Below are 23,156 nucleotides of genomic sequence, written 5' to 3' on the forward strand. Positions count from 1 at the left end.
TACTCCATATCCTTACCTATGTTTCTTTGTTACTGTTTTTTTTTTTCAATAATAACTATTCCAACTGGAATAACCATCTTACCCAACTGGTTTGGTAGGTTTGATTTGCATTTCTGTAATGGCTAAAGATGTTTAGCTTTTTCACATATATTTATTGGCAATTTGCATTTCTTCTTTTGAGAAGTGTCTATTCAGTCACTTGTCCATTTTTATTATATTACTTGCTTTTTGATTGTTAAGTTTTTTCTATATTCATCCTCTGTCAGATGAATAGCTACCAAAGATTGCCTCGAATTCTCTTTGTTATCTTTCACTGTGCTGATTGTAGTCTTAGCTGTGCAGAAGTTTTTTAATTCTATGCAATCCTGTTTGTTCATTCTTATTCTGATTTCCTGTGCTGTTAGAGTCGTAACTTGGAAATCTTTGCTTTTGCCATGATCTTGAAATGTTTCCTCCATGTTCTTTCTAGTAGTTTTGAAGGACTCATCTTACATTAAGGTCTTTAATTCTGAGTTGATATTTGTACAGGGTGAGAGAGAGAGATCTAGTTTCAATGTTCTACATGTGAATAGCCAGTTTCCCCAGCACCATTTGTTGAAGAAGGCTCTTCTTTCTCGAATGTTTTGGCACCTTTGTTGATATCAGTTGCAATGTGTATTTATTTCTGAGTTTCCCGTCCTGTTCCATTACTCTACCTGCCTCTTTTGTATGCCAATACTATACTGTTTTTGTTACTATGTCTCTCAGGTATAATTTGAATTCAGGTATTGTGCATCTAATATTGCTCTTTTTGCTCAAAATTGCTATGCTATTCTTGGTCTTTATTGCTTACATATGAATTTTAGATTTTTGTTTCTGGTTCTATGAAGAATGTCATTGGTATTTTGTTGGGGATTACAGTGAATTGTAGATTGCTTTGGGTAGTATGGCCATTTTAACAATACCGATTCTCCCGATTCATGAACATAATAAGTGTTTTTAACTTCTAGTGTGTTCTTCAATCTCTTTCTTCAGTGTTTTGTAGAAACTTTTCACATTCTTAGATTTATTCCTCAGTATTTCTTCTACTTCTTCTTTTCCTTCTCCTTCTTCTTCCTCCTCTTCCTCTTCCCTTTTTTTCTCCTCCTTAATGTTTTTGAATGGGATTGTTTTCCTGATTTCTTTCTCAGATAATTCATTATTGGTGCATACAAAAATGACTGATTTTTAAATGCATGCTAATATTGAATCCTACTCTATTGAGTTTATCAATTTTACTTTTGATAGTTTTTTCCCCCTTATTTCTAGGTATTCAGTCATATCATCTACAAACAGGGCTAATTTGATTTGCTACTTTCTCTTATTCCTGATCTTATAGAAAGCGCTTTAGGCTTTTTTCAGTTTAGCATAATATACAGCCTTCACTGAATTGAGACATGATCCCAGTATGTGTAATTTATTCAGGGTTTTCATCATAAAGAGATGCTGAATTTTATCAGAGAATTTTTGCATCAATTGAGATAATCATATAATTTTTATCCTTGATTTTACATAGTGCTGTATTACATTTATTGATTTGTGTTTGTTGAACCATTCCTGCATCATTGGAATGAAATAAACTTGGTCATGGCATACTATCTTTTTAATGCACTATTAAATTAAATCTGAAAGTACTTTATCAAAGATTTTTATATCTGCGTTTATCAGAGATATTGGTCTATAGCTGTCTTGTTCTATTGTTACAGGTTTTGTTAGCAAGGTAAAACTGGCTTCATAGAATGAGTTTGAAAGCTTTCTTTTCCTTTTTTATGAATTAATTTGTGTAGCATTTTTGTTAGTTCTTTAAAAATTTAGTAAAATTCAGCAATGATTCCATTGGTTCTACGATCATTCTTTTTTTAATTTCTTCTTTTAAACAAAATATTTTATTACTGCTTCAATCTTGGGTATTTTATATCCTCTTGGTTCCATTTTTGCAAGTCATATGTATTCAGAAATTTTTCCATTTCTTCTAGATTTTCTAATTTATTAGACATAGTCGCATCCACACTCCTCTCAAAAAAAAAAAAAAAAAAAAACCTTTCATACTGATCCTTTGAATTTCACTGTACCTGTTGTTAAGATTCACTTTTTGGGGGGGTCTAATTTTGTTTATTTTGGCCTTCTTTCTTTTTGTCAATTTAGCTAAGGGTTTGTCAATATTATCATTTCAGCAAACCAACTGTTTCATTGATGTTTTCTATTATTCTTTTAGTCTCTAATACATTTATTTCTTTTCTGATCTTTACTGATTCTTTCCTTCCATGGATTTTGGATTTGGTTTGTTCTTGTTTTGGTAATATTTTATAATATTATGATTAATCATGATGTTATTAATTTTTTTATTTTTTAAAATTTTTTATATAGGCATTCATTCCTATAAACATGCCTGTTAGTACTATTTTTCCGGTTCTGGTAGTTGTGGTTCCATATCATTTGATACAAGGGATTTTAAAATTTCCCTTCTGATTTCTTCTATGACCTATTGTTCATTTAGTAGTGTGTTGCTCAATCTCCATGTATTTGTGTAATTTCTGCAGTTATTTCTAGTTTCTTTTCATTGTGATCAGATAAAATCCAAAAAAGTATTTCATTTAAAAAAATTTGGTACGACTTGCTCCATGGCCTAATATATGGTCTATTTTGGAAAACATTTTTTTGTGTATGCTGAAGAAAATAAGTATATTTTGCAAATGTTGCATGGAATATTTTTAAATGTTTGTTTAATCCATTCAATCTATAGTACAATGTAAACTGATGTTTCTTTGCTGATTTTTAAAAAAATCTGGATGATATATTTATTGTGGCCTATGTTTCTATTTCTCTCTAATTATGTTGTTTTTAAAAATTGATTGCTCCAAGATATTGCTTATGTATTTATAATAATTATGTCTTTGTGATGAATTGTTCCCTTTATCAATGCATACTGATCTTTTTTTCTCTTCTAATTTTGTTTTAAAGTCTGTTTTGTCAATTATAAATGTAGCCACTCCCAATTTTGCTTTTGGATTCCCTTTGTTCGGAACATCATTTTCCATTCTTTCACTCTTGGTGTGTGTATATCTTTGTACATGAAGTAAGTTTCTTATAGACACAATATTGTTAGGTCTTATTTGTTAATTCATTCGGCCAATCTGTATCTTTTATATGGAAAATTTAAAAAATTTACATTCAGGGTTATTATGAAAAAGTGTATATTTTTTCCTGTCATTTTGTTCTTTTTTCTTCTGGTGGTTTTGAATATTCTTTGTGTTTTCCTCCTAGAAGTTTGATTGTCTGTTATATTGATAATGTATGATATTTTACTATTTATCATTTGCATGTCAACTCCTCTTGTAGGATTTAATTTTTCACATTTACTGATTATTTTACCTTCCTCTTCTGGGTATATTATTCCCTTTTGTATTAGCTTAGCTTTTCATTACTTTGACAAAATATCTGAGAAAATCTCTTATTTTGCTTCTTGGTTACAGAGGTATTATTCTGTGGTTGGCCAGCTCCATTCCTTTGTGCCTAAGGTAGAGGCAGAACATCATGGCAGAAGTGCTTGGTGGAGGAAATCTGCTTACCTCCTGGCAGCCAGGAAGCAGAGAGAGTGACAATAAGGGGCTGGTGACAAGATATAATCCCCAAAGGCCCGCCCCCAAAGACCCACTCCCTTCAACTAGATCCCACTTCTTACAGTTTCTACCACTTCCCAGTAATTCATTCATATTATGAAGCCATCAGTGGATGAATCCACTTATGAAGTCAAAGTCCTCTTGATTCAATTATTTTCTAACAGCACCACCCTAAATACTACTATATTAGAGATCAAGTCATCAGAGTATGTGTTTTTTAGGGGACATTCTGGATTCAAACCATAATGAGTGTCTTCAGTGATGCTGATCTAGTGGTCATATCTTTATTTATTCTTAATCCAAGGTCTTTATCTTTCCTTATTTTTCTTGAAGACTAACACTGCTAGGCATATGAGTCTTTTTTGGCATTCCACCCCTTACCCAGACTTCATTTTTCTTTGCAAAGATCACCAGTCAGAATGGATTATAGTCAATCATAATAAGACCCTTATTACCTTAATTACTCCTTTAATGGACTTTTTGCCAAATCACCTGAAGTATTGGTGGTTGAGACCACATATGAATTTGGAGGCACATAACTCAACTGTAATAGGCATGTATGGAGAGTTTGGTTGTTTGTGGTGAGCATCAGGGACCTCAGGGTCACCCTAGTGTTTATAGCAGGGATGCTCATAGGGCCTGTGGATGAGGGTGGGGTAGCATGGCTGGAGAAGCTCTGCCTTTGTTTCCCCAGCAAGGGACAATAAATGACCTCATGCATGAGTCAGTAAACAGCCAAAGGACAACCAGGGTCTCTGAGACTTGTCAAGTGGTTGGTTGATTGACAAAAATGAATGATGTTATGTAGATTATTAGTAGTCAGACATAATGTGGATTTAAATCCAAAGTGGATGTTCAGAATATTATGAATTTTGAGTCCATGTGACATAACTTACAAGACAAAACTAGTGTGATGTCACTCGTTGAAAGTAAAATACTGATTTAATTCACCCTTGAGTTCAATCTGATGTTTATAGTGATGTTGTGAGAGTTATCAATATTTTAAATATGTAACCAGTTTGAAAACATGCCTAGAAGCTTAAATACACATTGATTCCCTTTTCTTGACATTAGGCCATCCCCAGCAACATCAGTCATCCCAAAAGGATGTGATGAAGCCTCAGTGTAAGAGTCTTGTCAACACTGTGGATAAAATAGGGTCATTTTGCATTTTCCTATCAGTTGGTCAAGACAGAATCCATGGTCAGTGTGGGTCCAGGTCTATGGAGAATAAGAGAAGCAAGAATTATGTAATAGGTTTCTTTGAAGTAAAATGTGTTTGATTAAAAGTGCTATTCTTAATTTTGAGACTATGCCCTTCTTAAATTTTGCATTAGGTTTTACTTACTTATAAGAAATTGAAGTAAAAAAAATCGGTTTGAAGTTTTTTAAAATATATTTTTATTAGTTGTTGATGGATCTTTATTTTATTTATTTATATGCAGTGCTGAGAATCAAACTCAGTGTCTCACACATGCCAGGCAAGTGTGGTACCACTGAGCCCCAGCCCCAGCCCTGAGTTTGAAGTTTGAACTTTTTATTTTATTTTAAATATTTTTACTTCTTTACTTGGCCACGGAAAAATAACAACAATAAAATACATCATACCTTGATTTGGAAATATCAAGTGTTTTCTTTACTTAGAGCCTTCATAAATGTATAAAGTTTAACATCATTCTTGTAATACAGCATCTCCTGGGTCCCAGGGCACTTCCCAAGGGCACTTCCAGGAGCTGTGCAGTACAGGTAGCTTGGGTGCAGAAGAAAGTGTTGGAACCTGTGTGTGCATATCAGGCAGAAGAGGTGTCCTTGTCTTCCTCATTGTTAGAGAGCAGGTGGTAGGGTACCTCCCTGGCCTGTGGCAGTCCAGGTCCCTGTGGATCCTGGGGTCGGCAATGAAGAGGAATATTCTCCATGCAGAAGGTCTGAAGAGGGGTGTCTGTCAGTTACTCCTCTAAGCAGAGTGTAATGACCCCAGCTGTGGGTATCCCTCTGCAAGACTTGCAGATGACATTTTCTAGTTATAAACAACCCAGAATGGCCTTGTGGCTTAAGAACATTCCTGCCAAGAACCTACAGACTATTATGGGAACAAGCTTCATCTGCCAGTTGACTAGTGAAACCTATGATAAACTAGTCACACCTGCAAGAAATGAGGACTTTGGGAATGCATTTATTATCCTGCCAGTGGCAAAGAACTTGCCCTGAGGGTCATAGCAGAGTCATTAGAAACAAAGGCTTTTATTAGTTGTATTAAATACTAAGCAGTCCCTTTTGTAATGTGCTGTGGGTTATATAATATATACTGTTAACCACCTTTCTTTGAATATATATATTTTTAGTTGTAGATGGACACAATATCTTTATTTTATTTATTTTTATGTGGTGCTGAGGATCTAACCAAATGCCTCACACATGTGAGGCAAGTGCTCTACCACTGAGCTATAGCCTTAGTCCCTGCTAACCTTCTTTGTCCTCATCCATGGATTCAACTAACCTCAAATCAAAAATATTGACAAAGAAAAATTTGTATTGAACACGTATAGACTTTTCTCCTTCCTATTTTTCCTTAAACAGTACTGTGTAATAACTATTTTCCTGGGCCCCTAGCCCATGGGAGACATAAGAGGGCAGGCCCAAGGCCCCCCAGAGCACACTGGGAACACTCCTTCTGTGCACTGTGACTGTGACACTTGGGCTGGGGAGCATCCTGATTTGGGGTTTCTTGAGGCAGTGATTGAGACTAATTCTGACCTGTGTGGAGGTGCCCTCTTTCTCAGGTAGGGTGCTTAGGGTGCACTGGAATATACCTGGGAGAGGGGGCCTGACTAGCATGTCTGTCACTGATTCACTGACAGTGATCCAGGGGCTGGGGTGACAATGATGGCCCACTGGTATCACTAACCATAGTTTCCATCATTTTTCATGAATTAAGTAAATTACCATGTCCTTAGAATTTAGGTGTGGAAATAAGAGGCTTGCCCTGAATCACACAGTGGGTATGGGGTGCTCAAACCTGCCAGGATGGCCTCTTCTCCAGAATCACTATGGATTTATGGATACTTTTGGAGTGTGGCCAGGACTCCTGATCCTACAAATATGCTCAGGGGGCCCTAGGCAGGGTCTATCATTTACCTACTGACTCTAAATGCAAAAAAAAAACACTTATGCCCCTTTGCTCACCCAGGGATCAGCCCCTGGGTCAGGTGGTTGTTAGTTGTTCTCCACCTTCCATGGGATAATCCAGAGTTTCCTGTGGAAAAGACAAGCCTCCTGGTTGTGGAGGCACATACACTCTAAAGTTGAGAGATGCCTGATTTTCTTTTTAGCAAAGCATAAGAAATCTCTAGTTGTCCTTGTGAACAGTATTAATGAACAAAGAGAAGTAGACATTTCAAGAGCATTTTGATCACCTTGTTGTTAACATTTTAACATGAAAAGCCCCTCATGCAAAGGAGTACCGTGCAAGGACTTACTCTTGTCCTTGGGTAATGTTGAGTGTGTCATCCACACCCAGGGAGGTGCCAGCACTGCAGGTATCCTGGGTGCATCGATGACAGAGGACAGAAGGGAGAAACTGCTGTTTCATTGGTCTGTGGGATTGAACTATCCTTTTTTGTCAAGGAAAAAGAAACATTTTTCAATAAAAAATCTTTCCTCTCAAGTCTCTGCAGTTGATCTTCTTTGGAGCATGGCTCTGTCTCTTGTGGACAGGGGAGAGCAAGTCACCTCTGGGTGGAAGGGCAGGGCCTTACCTTTCAGAGTGCCCCTCTTCTTCCTACTCTTGTACAGCACCTTCTTCACCTTCAGACGCTGACAAAAAAGAAAAAGAGACTGGGGCCCAGTTCTCCCTCTGGTCTTTTAGACTAGCTGCATACATTCTGTTTCTGAACAGCTTAACTTTCTACAGTTAGCTAGTGGAGACCCTTTTTTTCAGAGAACGTTTTTAAAGTGGCAAAATACCTCATTTTTCTTCTTTAGAAAACACAAAATGGGGCGGGTGGAGTTGAAGTGAATGGACCTAGATGTCTGTCGGACCCCGAGTTAGGACCTGCTTTCGGGGCATGAGCTGAGGGTACAATGCTGAGGCCACCAGAGATTGATGGAAGCAGAAACCAAAACTCTTCCCTTAGAGAATGCATCCATCCTTTGGGAGGGCTTTCTACAGGAAGGGCACAGATTATGGTTTGGCAACCTGGACCCCCAAATCACAGAATACCACCTCCTCAAGCTCCTCCAGAAGTTTGGTAAGGTGAAGCTGTTCGACTTCCTCTTCCACAAGTCAGGTGCTTTGGAGGGACAGCCTCAAGGGTACTGTTTTGTTAACTTTGAAACTAAGAAGGAAGCAGAACTAGCCATCCAGTGTCTCAATGGCAAGCTGGCACTGTCTAGGAAGCTGGTGGTATGATGGGCACATGCTCAAGTAAAGAGATACAATCATAACAAAAATGACAAGATTCTTCCAATCAGTCTTGAACCTTCCTCAAGCACTGAGCCTACTCAGTCTAACCTAAATGTCACTGCAAAGATTAAAGCCATTGAAGCAAAGCTGAAAATGATGGCAGAAAATCCTGATGCAGAGTATCCAGCAGCACGTGTTTATTCCTACTTTAATCCACCAGATTAAAAAAAAAAAAAAAAAAAAAGGACTACTCCGTATTCTAGAACAGCTTGGAAATCTCGAAGATGATGGTAGTGACTTACTGTGGCAGCAAAAGCCAATTGGTCTCCACACCTGACTCCTCTGCCTTGGTACTTTGTAGATGTGGTTGGTACTATCCAACAGAGCACAATTACATGTGAGAGTATGGTAACATAACATTTTGGATGTTCTTATGGATGTGTCTTCCCTGAACTATGTGTAGAATTGAGCATCTTCCAGAATAAATAGGATTGTGTCCAAAATTTTGATTTGAACACTGGGATGCTCTAATTTGTGGGAGGCCAACCTTACGGGTGACTGAGTTACACTCCCCAGCTGGGTGCTGAGGCGCTCAGTCACAGAAATGGGTGTGTCTTGCTACAGCCCCATGGGTGAAGCTATGCTCACCTGTTCCTTTGTAATATAACCCCTTCCCCTGTTTAGGACAGAATCTTCCATGGAAGTGCCTTGTGTGTGTCCCCTTCTCTTACTGTGCCCTTGGGTGTGGCCTACCCAGGTGTCAGTCAACCTGCTGACAGTGGACATCATGAAGACAGACTCAGCCCCCTGAAACCTGACCCCTTGCCTCATTTGAATAGCTTCTCCTCAATAAAAGGGGTCAGCGCGTGCTCTCGCTCTCTCTCTTTCTGCAGACCCTTAAGGTCAGAGGAGCCGTCACAGCGACCCCAAAGAAAAAGGTATTTGTGTCTCTTGTGTGGTTATTTCGTGCAGCCCAGTTAGCCCAGTTTAACTAGAGTGACCCCTGAGCCTTTTAGTCGCGAGAACAGAAACCCAGCACTAGTTGGCTGGTTTGTTTGGATTCGTAACTACAGAAACATTATATAGTATGCCAGAGAGAAAGTGAAACATACAAAATGTTATTATTTAATCAGGAAACTAAATTTATTAACCTCTGTCAAAAGAACATTTTTCTGTGCACATGTCTTTACAACATAAAGAAAAAGTTAAGAGACAAGGAGGAAAGTAAGACATTTTAAATCATGTTTAGAACTGCTGTTCAATAATTTATGATGGAAATTCCTCAAACTAAATTACAAAAAGAAAGTTCTTGGCAAAAGGGAGCTTGTCCTTTGAGCAAACATTGTAGTAATCTGCTTAAGAATATGCTTATTGTTTCAAAATCCCAATTAGGAAAATGTGGTATAGATCTTAAAATTGTTTGCATCAATACAGAATCAAATTTAGCATTTTATACCACAATAAAAGTTTTTTTGGAAATCTAATTTTTTATTCTATAGTAATCATTTTTTTAAAAATTCAAATAAATTTGCCTCTTATAATACCAAATGTTGTTATTAACACAGGACTTTTAAAATTGCACTTATTACATGAAATTGTTTTTAAAGCATGAGATTGTTCTATTTGGAATTGTATCATGATCAATCTAAATAGAAAGCAAAATTTTTTGGAAAATCTAAACATTGTTATGTTGGTCATTATAAATATGTTATTTTCTGATAATCATGTAGAGGTCTGAGTAGAAGAGGTCAGTGGAGCAGGCACCATTGCACCAAGATTGCCATCACCTCATGTTTTATGTAGTTTTAAAAAACTGCATGACTTGAAAATGTTCCTTCATTCATGGAACATACTTTACCCTAGATATTTTTGCCATTTTGAACATTCAAAATAACAACTTAAATATATAAACTGACAGATTTGGGGTTTTGTTCCTTCATAGTTGTGGTCATTTTGGTGCCACACTTGACCAACTATTTCACTGGGCAGCAATGTTGCTTCTTTACTAGGTAAACCACTTTGTTACTTACTCTAGGTGCCATTCATGATGATTATAGACTGTTTTCCACCATCAGTCCTAGCAAGAGGAAGCTTTCATTATAGGAATTTAAGTCTTCCTTGAGTTTAAATGAATTTAAGATATTGAAATCAAAACTTTAGTGCAGTGAAGTTTCAGAATCCACAGAACTGATTCAGAGAAATTCTTATCACTTTTCCCAAGGTCCATGTTTTTAGATATCTTTAGATAGCAAATAATTTCTGCATTTATTAGCTATGTTATCTATGATGCAAGTAATTCTCTTTCCAGTTGAGGGATATAGTTCAGGGAGATGGGTGAACTATCTCCCATCTTTCTGGTGACTTCTTAGAGTATAGAATTCACCACTTATCCTTATGTCCTCAAAGGGTTATGGTGGAGTAGAACTTAATGCAAATAGCCTTCTATTTTTAATAGGAATTTAGAAAATACTTAACTTAGAATTATATAGAATTGTTTTCCTTAGAAACCAGAACTACTTATTTGTATTTAAAGCACTATTTATTATTTGTCCTGATTCTTACCCTTGCATGTAAATAAATGCTAGACAGTGTCTGGGTGGTTGAAAAAAAAATAAAATGGGATTTTCTGTGTAAACTACACCATGCATGTCCTCAGTCACTGATCCTCTGCTCAGGAACAGACTCATTTCCACAGGCTCTTCTCACCTGCCAGGCAGGGTTCCGCTCCCTGAGGCCAGAGGTGACTCCAGCCTGTGATGGAGGCCCTCAGGGCTCAGCACAGCCCTCACTTCAGCCCAACACAGAGGAAAGCCACCCACCAGGAGAAAGTGACTGTGCTCAAGGTCTTTCCTTCTCCAGAACTTCCCAACTCTCTCACCAGTCCAGACCTCAGCCACTGAGTCACAGTGTGTGTTTTGCTGTGACCTGCAGCTCACCACATGGATGGTCTTAGAGCTTCAGATGGAAACACTGTCTCCCTGCCCTGCCCCATCTGTCCCAGAATGGTGCTCTGTTTTATCCGGAGATTTCTCTTTTTTGAAGTGTTTCTACATATATTGAAAAGTGGAAAGCATATTGTTGCCAAAAGCTCGGACCTTGTCCTCAATGCCAATCCAGTAATGAGGACACAGTTTTTGAAAAAAAGAAAAAAACACAGGGGACTCCTGTTCCAGAGGCTGTGATTCTGCCCATTAGCAGGAACAGGGGGCTTTTAAAGAAGTGATTCAAAGGCTACACTCCATGTGTTTTCTATTGGCATTGTAATTCACTTGTTAATTTGGGAGATAGTAATTTCTGAGATCTTCTGGTACTATCCTCAAAGTCTGGATTACTTTGATCCTATGGTTGGTGTGTACAGATTAATCTGTACACAAGGACAGATTAATCTGCCTAAAATGGAGAGGAAAGGTAATCCTATTTCTCCAAAGATTAGGGAGGGTGAGAGATCAGGAAGGATCAAGGAGAGAGGAAGAGAAACTTGTCCATTTTTAAAATAAACTGCAGTGGCTGAGAAGCAAGGGCTATATTCAAAGCATAAAGTAGATCACTATTTCAAGAGTAGACAAAAGAGAATCTTTTTGTTGTTGTTGTTAGGTCGGGCCTGAGGATTTCTTATCTTCTTGAGTTTTTTCTTTTTCTTTGGTGGTGGGAAGAATGGATTACCCTGGAGGTAAGTCAATAAGAGATGAAAGAGCCCCAGTCCACACATAAAGGCAATGGTCATATCCATTGCCCAGGTGGTGAGGCTGGGGTTCAGCCAGTTGGCACTTATGCTATTCAGAGGAAAGAGAGGATTCTCCATCATCTAAATTGCACTGTCTTGTTCAGACAAATGAGTCCTGAGAGTTCTCTTCAGGAATGGGGAGTAGGGCCCAGGCCTGTGTCACAGAGCTGTGCCCTCTCATCACAAAGGGACCCTGACAGCAGAGGAGGAGCAAGGAGAAGAGGCTGGACCACACCCTGCCCCATCCTCCAGCCAGCATGTCCTCCACCCTACTGGGCCTTCTGGATTCTTCCTTCTAACTCCACCCTCACCAGGTCAGAGGAGACCTTAATCTAGTCAGTATTCTTTTCCCCTAGGACCCAGACATTACTTGCTTTCTTGTAGATCTCTGCTTGGGCTCCATCAATTTCTTAGTTTTTTGAAAATTCTTATTATCTTTGGAATTTTCATTTCTTAGGAATTACTACTATATGATTTATTCTCTTTGAAATTCCAATTCTTCCTCCCTCTCATCAACTCAGCATAGAACTGAAATTTCTTTATGCTTATTTACTTATGTCAATTTTAAATAAATTTTTTTCAATTTTATTTTACTATCTTTACTGGCAGCAAATTTTCTCAGGCTTTCTGTATCTGGTAGTAACTTTATTTTTCTTCATTATTAAAGGACAGGTTTGCTGGATAAGGAATCTTTGGGTGTTCTTCCCCTATGTCCTTGCAATATGCCACCCCACAGCTTCCTTTTATTGTTTCTGTTTAGAAGGCAACTAATAATTGCACTGTGGTCCCCATGTGCATGAGGAGAAGTTTTTATCTGTTGTTTCTAAGATTCTCTCTTTGCCTTTTCACAGTTTGACTGGGATGTGCCTAGGAATGAATATGTTTGTTTTTATTTTACAAAGGGGAAGCATTGAAACTATGTTTTATATCAAATTCAGTAAGTTTCTAGCCCTTATTTCTACAAGTATTTTTTTCTTTCCCCTTCTCCTTCCTTTCTGAGTCTCTCCTTCCACATGTGGAAGTCTCTCCTTGCTGATGAGGATGTCCAGATCATGCAGCACCACTTGCAGGAAGGATCTCTGCTCTGTGTTGCTGTGTTGCCTCTGCTCCTTTACTATACAACAAGTGGCTATACTGATGCAGGTCTGTTTCTGGGCACTTCTTTCTGTTGCACTGATCTAACTGTCAATTCTTTCTCTAATATCCTATTGTCCTGATAACTGTTGCTCTACAGTAGGTCTTGAAGTCAGGTACTGTCAGCACTCCAGCTTTGTTCATCCCCAGCATGGTTTTACCTATTCTGAGATTTTGTCTTTCATTATAAACATTAAAATTAGTTTTTCAGTCTCCACAAATTGACTCGTTGGAAGTTTGCTTGGATCACATTCAATATATAGAGCAAGTCGGGAAGAGCTGACATCTTAATAATATTCAGTTTTTCTATCCATATTATCATCAAATACCTTCCCATTCATTTAGATCTTTTTTGATTTATTCCATCACAGTTTTAATGTTTTTCTCATATAGATCCCTGCTTCTCCACCAGTGGTTGCCTGCCCCTACTTCCCCACACTACCTGCAGGAAGGGTTTCCTGTAGCACCCCTTCCTCTTCACACACTTAGCTCACTGGCAGCCATCTGCCCCAAGACAAATGGGGACATGCTGCACTTGTAATTGGCAGCTTCCTCGGATCCATATCCCCCACCCCAGAAATGTCATATGTCAGTGTCATGAAAAGACATGAGGCTGGGGGGGGTTGGGAAGTGGCAGCTGCCAGTCACTTTCTGAGTAGATCAGGGTGGGGGCATCTACTGCGCCAGAGGGCGTGCTGGGGCTCCACCATGAGCAAAGCCAGGGGTAGGCATGTGTGGGTATAGTCACTGGTCCTCATCTAGGGGACGCGTCTTAGACACCCAGAGCATATGGGTGTTGCTGGCCCGAGGTGCCAGGGCTGAGCCTGGCACTTGGTCTTTGCCCACCATGTACCAGCTGACTAGCCCACATTACCTCCTCCAGGATGCTACCCCAGGAATGCACCCTGGTCCCTGGTTCTGACCTGAGAATGTTCCATTGGGCTTCACTAGGGTGGGGCCCAAGCCACACCTGTGGGAGGTGTAGAGGAAACCAAGTTCAGTAAGTGCCTGCTGGGGGACCCTGTTCATGTTCACAGCACTCCTTGGAACTGGGATGAGCATCCCCATATTAAGAGGAGAAAATGAGCCTGCACAGCTGTCTCTCCCTAGCACTGCTCTGTCTCCTGTCAATCCCCTCTCTTGGTTCCCAGCCCATGGGATCTATATGAGGAAAATATTTTGGCAGGTGACTGAGGAATGAATGAAGGGACTGAGGCAGCAAGGCCAGAGTGTGTGCCCAGGGTTTGTGGCAGTGGTAGAGGGAGGAGTGATGCCCAGCTCCACTGGGCCCTGCAGGTCCTTCCCTCTTCCCCTTCCCTGCTAGAGGCTGAAGCCAGATCCAGTTGATGCTCCAGGTTGATTGGCTCTCTCCCTGCCAGCAGGAAGGATCCTGCCTGACATTTACCCATATAGTTAATTGATACCCAAGTAATGTGTCATGGAGACCTCATTATATGCCAAGTGGATCCCCTAAGCTGTTCATGTCTGTGCCTCAGAAACAAGATCAGCAAGTTAATAATGGGCCCTTAATCACATTGTTCCCTGATGGCATTGAAAGAGAATTACTAGGAGATGGGACAGGGCACTATTGGGAAGAGATGGTGTCTTCCTAGGGCCTTGGGGTGAATGAAACTCTATGAGTCCCTGGAGCTTCTACAGTTCTGCAGAAGGCCCCAGACTCAGTTTCCCCACCTTGTGTTTTGCCTCTGACAACAGTGCCTTGACTTTCCACTGAGAAACTCCATTTCCATATGTGGGTGGAGGCTGGCTTTGCCCTTGGCTCTGGCCACCCTCAGCCACAGTGACATGCTCAGGGAAAGGCCTGTGACAGGTTGGGCCAGTGCAGGTGCACCACCTGGGGTCTCTCCTGGAGCCACTCAGCTAGAGCATCCCCATGCATGTAGTCACTAGATACAGGAGTGAGGAAACCTGGGGCTGCTTCTGAGCCCCCACAGGGCAGGGCTGATGGAGAGCCAGGAGGCAGTCAGGCCATGCAGTGTTGGCTCCCCTTGGAGTCAACATATAGGACCCAGTTTTGCTTCAGGTGGTTTCTGTCACACACGACCTGTAAGCTCTGATTACACACAGGGCATCATGGCTAGTACACCTGCATACTCTTGCTCCAGGATTCACCCACATGAGAGCCTGTGAAGAGTCCCCAGGGAGGATGACAGCCTCGTCAAAGTCCCCAGGCCTGAGCAGCGTATGCTTGAGGATGGCTGCACTCCTCCCTCAGGGGTCTGCTGCCAATGCTGGGGGCCATGGACAGGGAAGCTGTCTGAAGCTGATAAGCAGTGAAGCTGCAGGAGGGTACCCAGCACCCAGCAGATCAAACAGCCCAGCCCAGTGGTGCCATTGTTTGGACCCTGAGTGTCCCTGAGAGGCCCATGTGTTAGGCTTGGTCCCCAGCCCATGGCCCTATCCAGAGGTGGTGGAACCTGTAGAAGGTGGGCCTAGTGGGCAGTCCTAGGTTCCTAGGAGTGTGCTCTCCAGGGGAGAGTGGGCCCCTGGTTTCTTCCTATTTTCTTCCTGGCTGCCATGAGGTGAGCAGCTTCATTCCTGCCATGATGTGCTGTCTTGCCACAGGCCCAAAAGTAATGGGTCCAGGTGACCATGAACTGAAACCCCTGGAAACATGAACATTCCCTCTTTTTAAGGTGATTTTCTTAAGTATTTTATCACAGTAACAGAAAGCTGGCTAGCACAGTGGGCTCAACCCACACAAAACTGTGGGCCCAAGGAGAAGCCAGCAGGCCCTCAAGGCAGATAGGCTTCAACATGGTGACATCCATCAGGGCAGTTCATATCCAGGCTGTTGACAGACACCTGAAATCTTATGCAAGTTAACAAAAAAAGCTTCACTCCTAGGTCTTCCAGCTGGAAGATCAGGGCTGGGGTGCTGTCTCTGAGGCAGGGGCAAGTTGGGCTGGTACTTTTGCCTCTCAGTATTAAACCAGGGAGTTGTCCAAAACATAGGGCTGTGTGGGATGTGGGAAGGAGGGGATGCCAACCAGAAGCAGACAGAAGAACTTCCCAGGCTGGAGTGGAGGGAAGTCCCTCATGGTAAATGGTGCACAGGTGTGAAGATGACCTTGACAGATGCATGCCTGAGGAAGAATGGCTCTGTGTTGCTTATCTTTTGCTGTTTAACAAGTAATCCCAGAACAAATATTTACTACCACACAGTTTCCGGGGGACAGGAATCTGGAAGCAGAATGGTGGAGGACTCTGGCTGTAGGTGTCATGAAGTTGCTTGAAGTCAAGAGGACAGCTGGAGCACCATCCTCCCAAGTCTGAGGGCTGGAGGACCACTTCCAAAATGGTGTCCTTGCATGGCTAATGGCAGGAGGCTTGCACTCCTAGCCAAGTGGACCCATTCACAGAGTGGCTTTTGATGGGGCAGGGGACCTCTGTCAAAGCAAATGCCAAAAGGAGGAGGCAGAGAGGAAGAGAAAGAGGGGGACAGACAGAGAAAAAGGCAGAGGTAGAGAAAGACAGGGAGAAGGAAAGAGAAAGAGGGAGAGAAAAACAGGAAGAAAAAGAAATGGAGAGAGAAAGCAAAGCAGAGAGGAAGAGGAAAGGAGTGGGGGGGAGAAATGGAAACAGGGAGATTGGAAGGGGCGATAAAGAGCAGTGGAAAGGCGAGACCACATCCAAGACAAGAGCCACAGTGTGTTCTGTAACCTAAACTGGAGCCAGGGAGAGAGCCATTGCTTCTGCCATCCTCTGTTTGTCATACAGACCCACCTTGTGCCATGCAGCAGGACAGGGACATCAGTTCCAGGATGGCAGATCACTGGGCTCTAGGAAAAATTAAGCATGTGGATTGCCTGATGTTTTCAGTACCAAAAAGAGATTCATATTCCATTTCATTCCATGGCAGGATTTGAGGATAAGTAATGGGCACATAGAAAATACCCTCCCCCCAAATGAGGCAATTATTAAGTTCAGGAAAAACAAGAGGTTGTACAGAGATGTAAGTACAACACATTACTCAGCGGTAACCAGTGTATTCAAAGAAACATGTTGTACACACTGAACCCTTATTAATGGGAATGGGAGGAAGAGGACGAGTTTGCTGTGTATGCACACATGTGTGCACGTGTGCATCTGGGCTCCATGAAAGAATTTTGACTCCCCACAGTGGGATGTCAATGGATAATTTCTAAGTCTGAAAAGAAAAGGAAAAAGCAGCAGTAACATTGCTATTCAGAAGTAAATACCGAGAGAACCAGCCTAAATATTAGGAGGATGGGGAAAGCAGGGGGCCATGCAAGAGGTGCTGGGTTCCATCCCAAGCCCCATGGAACTATCTGATCATCCAGACTGTGCACATTTATGGCTTTGTTTAGGGAAACACACACACACACACACACACAAACACACACACACACAAATGAAATTTAAATCACCAAAAACAAAACCCAAAGCACTCAAGCTGCCTCTTCCTGGGTCTGGGACCCCCCAGTGTCCTCCTGTTCCTCCTCCTCCATAGGTGCCCTAGGTCTTTCCGCTCTGTTCTGGCCCTCACCTTGCGCATCTGGCCTGCCATCACCTCTGATTGCCCTCTGCAGGGCCTCACCACCTTCCTGTACTGGCCTTTGGTGTCAGAGGCTGAAGGTCTTAGTTGCCTTGCTGGAGTGGGGCAGAGCAGGCTGTGCTCCTTGCCCACCACCTACCTGCCACTCACTGGCATGCTAGTGCAGCCACCCCTGCTGTCATTAGTAATTGGCAAAACTGTACAAGTAGCTTGGCCAGGGGGATGCAGTGGGGACCACTGGGCTGCTTGGGCTGCTGATGGGGCAGGTGGGACAGGCCAGTAAGCCCCCACCCCACACAGGCCCCCAGGGGCACCCCAAGTTCCTCACCTCTCTGAGGGACCAGAGATTGGGCTGCCTTGGGCAAGAGAGGGATGTTTGCAGCTGGGGCACTGTGCCTGGAGGGGAGGGTGCAGACACTCCCTCTTTCCCCCAAAACACACAGCTTATTCTGGAGACACTGGAGTGGCCATGCTGGGAAATAGGCCTTGGGCCATATATTTCTAGAGTTCCCACCAAACCAGGAGTCCATCTCACTCTCCTCCCCCTTTGGGACCTCTCCTATGTTCCCTGCCACTCATGAGCCACAACACTGCAGCAGGATGAGCCTGGACCTCTGAAAGCAGCCACCTGTGGGCAGCTTAGGTCTTTCCTGGTACTTACCTCTCCTGGCCTGGTACAAATGACTTGGAGTGTCCCAGAGTCCTGCACATGTTCTTGAGAGCAGATGTCAGACTAGAGGAGACAGAACTTGGGAATGTGCTGGCTGATTCTGAGCCAGACGCTGGACACACCCTACCTGCCCAACAGCCTGGGATTGCCCTCACACCTCCCACAGAAAGTCCTCCTCAGGCCCAGACTTCTGGATATCAGGAACAGCCACCACTGGTGTGTGGGTGACAGAAATGCCAAGAACCTCAGTGTTGAGGTCCTGATATGAGGACAAGGGTCCTAGGGTCCTCCCCACATGAGTATCTCTGCCCGGCTTTACTGGAGACTTTATTCAACTCTCTTCTGAGGACTCCCAGCAGAGCTAGTCTGTCCTTCCAACTAGTGTCACCTGTGCCTCCTGCCATCTCTAGAAAGTTTAGCAAGGTTACCTTTTACCACAGTGAAAGAGGGCTTGTGGGTTGCAGGTGGAGATTGGGACAACCCAGGTGGGGAGGAATATGAAACAGGGCTCAGTCCCAAGTGGGACCCTGGCCTCAAGAAGCCCCCCGATCCTGGCTCAGATGGGTTTAGCTGACCTCTGGGGCCTCGTGACTCATGGGCAGGAACAGCTAATCTCCAGATGGCTCCTGCTTCAGGTAGTGGGGAAGTAGGTGGGGTGGGTGGTGGGTGTCTGGCAGGCAGCAGCCCAGCGTGGCAGGAGCACTTGCACCTGGCACTGGCAGGGCAGCAGCATCTATGACCAGAGGCCCACCAGAGAAGCAGGAGGGAGACCCAACTCCAAGACCCTCTCTCACACTATCTAGGAGGGCTGAGAGGCCAGTGGGCCCAGGAAGAAAATGGCGAGCCTGTAGGACCCTCACCCATTCCAGCAGGTGGCTTTTCTCTGAAGTGTAGGTTCAGGACTTGGTGGCTCTTCTCCAACTCAAGGCACATGACCCTGCCTATTTTTGGTGGTCAAAGTACTTTTCAGGTGGCTGACCCCTCACCTACAAGAACAGGGGGCCACTCTCTGGTAAGCTGAGAAGAGGACAGAGGCCTGCCCAGCAAGTCTGGGATAGCACAAACCAAAAGTTCTCTTAGGTTGAGGGCCTCAGAGAATCTCCTGGATTTTTTTTCTCATTATGTCACTGGGAAAGAATGGAAGAGGAAAGGCCGCTTAGGGCTGAAGACACACTCAGGTTTGACAGCCCATGTGCTTAAGACTCCAGCAACACCCTGGATGGGGAGAGAGCAAGGCTTTTGCTGGTGGATGCTCACAAGCCCACTCATTCACCCACATCTGCCCCAGGAGCCTGGCCCTGGTGGTATGCAGGCTGCTGCTGCCACCTGGAGGCCACTCTGCATTCTAGAAACCAGGCCGAGGCAGGACAGAGGCCCACTCTTTTAACAGTGTGTGTAGCCAGTCTCCTAGATAGCTGTAGACTGGAGGGAGGCTTCTGGGCCCTCTCCCTCAACCCTCAGCAGTCTCCAGGGCTGGGCTGTGGAAGGCAAGGCCTCAGGTGTAGACCATGCCCCCAGCTCCTCTCAAAGGCCCAAGGGCCTGGTAGCACACAAAGAGCTGCTGCCTGAAAAAGGCAGATCTGAAAGTCCTGCACACTGGCTGCTGAGTCCCTGCAGAGAGGTCTGCAATCTGAAAGCTTGAGACACAAACTGGCTCCAGGTTGCTTTATATCTCCCTGCTCTGGCTGAGCTGCCTGAGCACATCAAACTTCTCCCTGCTCTGAGCTTTTGCAAATACTGTTCCTGAACCAGGATTTCTCTCTTCCTGAGGATGGCTTCTCTTGGATTTTCACCTTATAGCTTCTGTGGAACACGTACTAGTATGTGACTGGTGTCCCCTCACCATGATTGTAAAGGTGAGCTGTGGGCATCATGTGCTCAGCTGCAGGCTGAGTTCCTTCTCATCTGAGCCAAGTGGTTCATCAGAGTGCTGATCCCCTGACCCCTGAGCACCAGTTTAGGTGCTGGGTACCTGGCATAGCCACACCCTGGAGTTCCTGATGCTGTCATAAGCCTTCCTCAGCACTTGCCCCCAGTGTTTCTGCAAGGGCCTCTGGCTGAGGGCTGCTCCTGCTGGGCTCCTGACTGGGGATTAGTGGAGTACTGTGCCATTAGAGCTGACATCAAATTATCCTCCAGACAACCTGGTACCCAGGTACAGGAGGTCTGAGTGAGGGAGAAGCTGAGTGTTGGGCACAGTGGCTTATGAAGCACAGGCAGGATATCTCAGGTAGAATTCCTGGAAACTCTGCATCCTTCTGTCTACCCTTCTGCCTCCAGGGCCCAATATGTCCACACCAGGTTCCTCAGCAAGGGGCTCATGGACTTGCCCTCATCCCAGGGCCATCTTGTCCTCAAACCACTGCTCTGTGACCCCAGCAGAGCTGACAAGTGGTGAGAATTAGAGGAGCATGTGCTGAACCCCCACTGGCACAAGAGCTCTGGGATCCAGAATCTGTAGCAGCATCAGATCAGGCACATAGCTGCCTCCAGGCTCATTTTGTGGCCCATAGATATATAGAGAGGCTTGTTGCTGTGGCTATGGCTCTTCAGGGCCCACAGCATGGAAAGGAGATCAGATGCAGGAACACATGCCCCTAGTTCCAGGCCAGCCGCAGGGACTAGAGTTTCTGATGAGGTCCTTGGTAGTAGCAGGGAGTTCTTGGACTCCTAGCCCTTAGGCTCCTTCCTGGTGACTGTCCCCAGGCAGGGTGGGTGAGTGCTGGCATCAGAGGGTCTGAGGAGCATGTGTGTGAGTGCATGTACTGCCTCTGACCTGGCAGAGTAGGGTAAAGTCCCAGGCCAGTCACCATTCCCAGGACAGTTCCAGAACCTCAGCCTGCAGGAGCTGAATCTGGAAAATGGGGAGAAAACTTGCAAAACTTGTCTTTTCTTGGTGAAGGGCTGAGGCAAGCCTTTTCCTCTTTAAAAACCAGTAAAAAGCCAGGAATGGGAAGGGACCTATCCTGGATGATACTGTACCCAAGCAAAGCCATCTGTTCAGACAGCCCTGAGTGTGCCTAAGGCCCCCATCTAACCTGAAAACAGGGGCTTCGAGTTGGGCAGCAACTCCCTGGGACCATAGTACTGGTAAGTAGGGGAGTGGGTTAGAGCACACAGGGCCACCCTGGCAACAGGCTGTGACCAGGACTCAGCTACTAGCTTCCTTCTGCTTCTTCCCTATTAGGAACTTGGACATGTTTGGGTCACCTCCACACTTTCCTCTGGAGGGGAGAGGATGGGCTCAGCATGGGTCACATTGGCCTGGGTAGGGTCTGGACCCCCATGTCCTTCATTGATGTTTATGAAGTGAGTGCTTCACACAGGCGCCTGAGCTGGAGGAAAGGACAGATGGTGTCTTTGCTCTCAGAATGTGCTGTGCAATAGAAGAGCCAAAGTGTTAATGTCACCTCCCCAGTACATGCTGTGGTGTCAGGGACTAGAAGGAAATTCTCCTTCAAAGAATAGCCTGACAGCCCCCTGGGAGACATCCCACCTGGGAGACATCCTGCAGCTACCTATCTCCCTGGAACATCCTGTGGTTATCAGGATCATCAGACATCTTGCAGCTGGCACATCCAGCAATTGCTGATAGAGAGCTTCCCCATCCCCAGCATATAAATACCCCTGTGTGAACAATAAAGTTTGCAGCTTGATCAGAATTCCTGTCTTGCTGTCACCTTTCGTGTCTTTTGTCCCTTCATTCCTCCCCATCTAGGTTCGCTGCCCACGTTGATGTGTCCTGCCGGTCGGGACACTGTGGGGCCAGAGGAGGGAGATGCAGGGGTGAGAAAGGGTGTGGATACAGTCACAGGCAGAAGCAGCAGCAGTCCAGATCCCAGGAACCTGGGATAGCATGGGGGTGACTGGAGGACAAAACCTACAGCAACCTATGCGAGTGCGGCAGCAGCACAGAGATTGAAATGGAAGAGGCAATAACAGCATGGGGAGGAATCATAAGCTGGGATACACCACCTAGGGCCACATGGAGGGAGGCACCCAGAGACAACCAGGTGTGTTTTACTCCAGGCAAGGATCCAGGGACACAGAGGTGTCCAGGAGGTAGCTGACCCATCCTTCCCAACCCCAGGACCATTCCAAGCACCTGCTGGCTGAGCCTACCTTCTCCTTCTGCAGGACGCTGTTCTCCAGCTCATCTACCTGCAGGAGTTTCCTGGACACTCCAGCATAGGGCAGCTTTGTGAGAATGCCAATGTAGCAGGCTACCCCAAAGCTTGGCAGGGGGCAGAGGAGGGTGAACTGGGGCAGTGGGGTTGGGCAGCAGTAAGCCATGCAGCCTAGAGGTGGACACAGGATGAGGGATGAACAGAATCTCACCATCTGCAGACCAGCAGAGCACTCAGGGCCCAGACTCCAAGACCCTCTGTGCCCTGACTTCATGGGTGAGGTTGGGGCAGGCCCAGCAGCCTAATCAGCACAGTCACACTATGTCACCCTGTTCTTCCTTTCATTTTCTGGCAACTTCCTTCCTCCTCTTCACTTTGCTGCTACCCTCAGGCCTCTGCATATGTTCTCATGGCCTGGGTGCCCATGCCCAGGAGCGGCCTGCTGGTCCCAGCACTAGAATCCAGGTTAGAGTGAATTTGTCTTTTGGCTTGGGGTCCAAGGGCAGTGGCCAGGATGACCATCAACCTCAGAGCCCTCCTGGGCCAAGGTCCCTGCATCTGCAGGAAATGGTACTCCTGTCTGATTACGGACAGAGGACAGACTGTCCAGCTCAAGGATGGTGGTGAGGGTGGAGCTCCCTGAACTCAGGCCCTGTAACTTTTCACAGTGTCCAGGTTGGCACTGGACCATGGTCCTGGAGATGGGCCAGTGTAAGTGCTGTGGGAAAGAGGAAGGTAGGTAGTAAAGGTGGCGTGAAGGGTGGGGGGCGCTCTTCTCTGGGTGGGGGATCATCTTCCTTTTTCTCAAGACCTTGTCTTTGTTATTGGATTGACATTGAGGATGAGGACTGAGCTTCCAATTACAATTTCAAAGGTGCCCACCTGGGATCTGGTGTGTGAGGGCTCCCAACCACCCTTCCC

The 23,156-nt window shown here is 44.5% G+C and overlaps 1 pseudogene; it reads left to right on the plus strand.

Moving 5' to 3' along the window:
• Positions 1-7,740: 7,740 nt before the first annotated feature.
• Positions 7,741-8,328, plus strand: LOC144251474 (putative RNA-binding protein 18 pseudogene; annotated as a pseudogene).
• The last annotated feature ends 14,828 nt before the right edge of the window (positions 8,329-23,156 follow it).

The sequence above is a fragment of the Urocitellus parryii genome (genome assembly GCF_045843805.1).
Source record: "Urocitellus parryii isolate mUroPar1 chromosome 13 unlocalized genomic scaffold, mUroPar1.hap1 SUPER_13_unloc_8, whole genome shotgun sequence".
Lineage (NCBI taxonomy): Eukaryota > Metazoa > Chordata > Mammalia > Rodentia > Sciuridae > Urocitellus > Urocitellus parryii.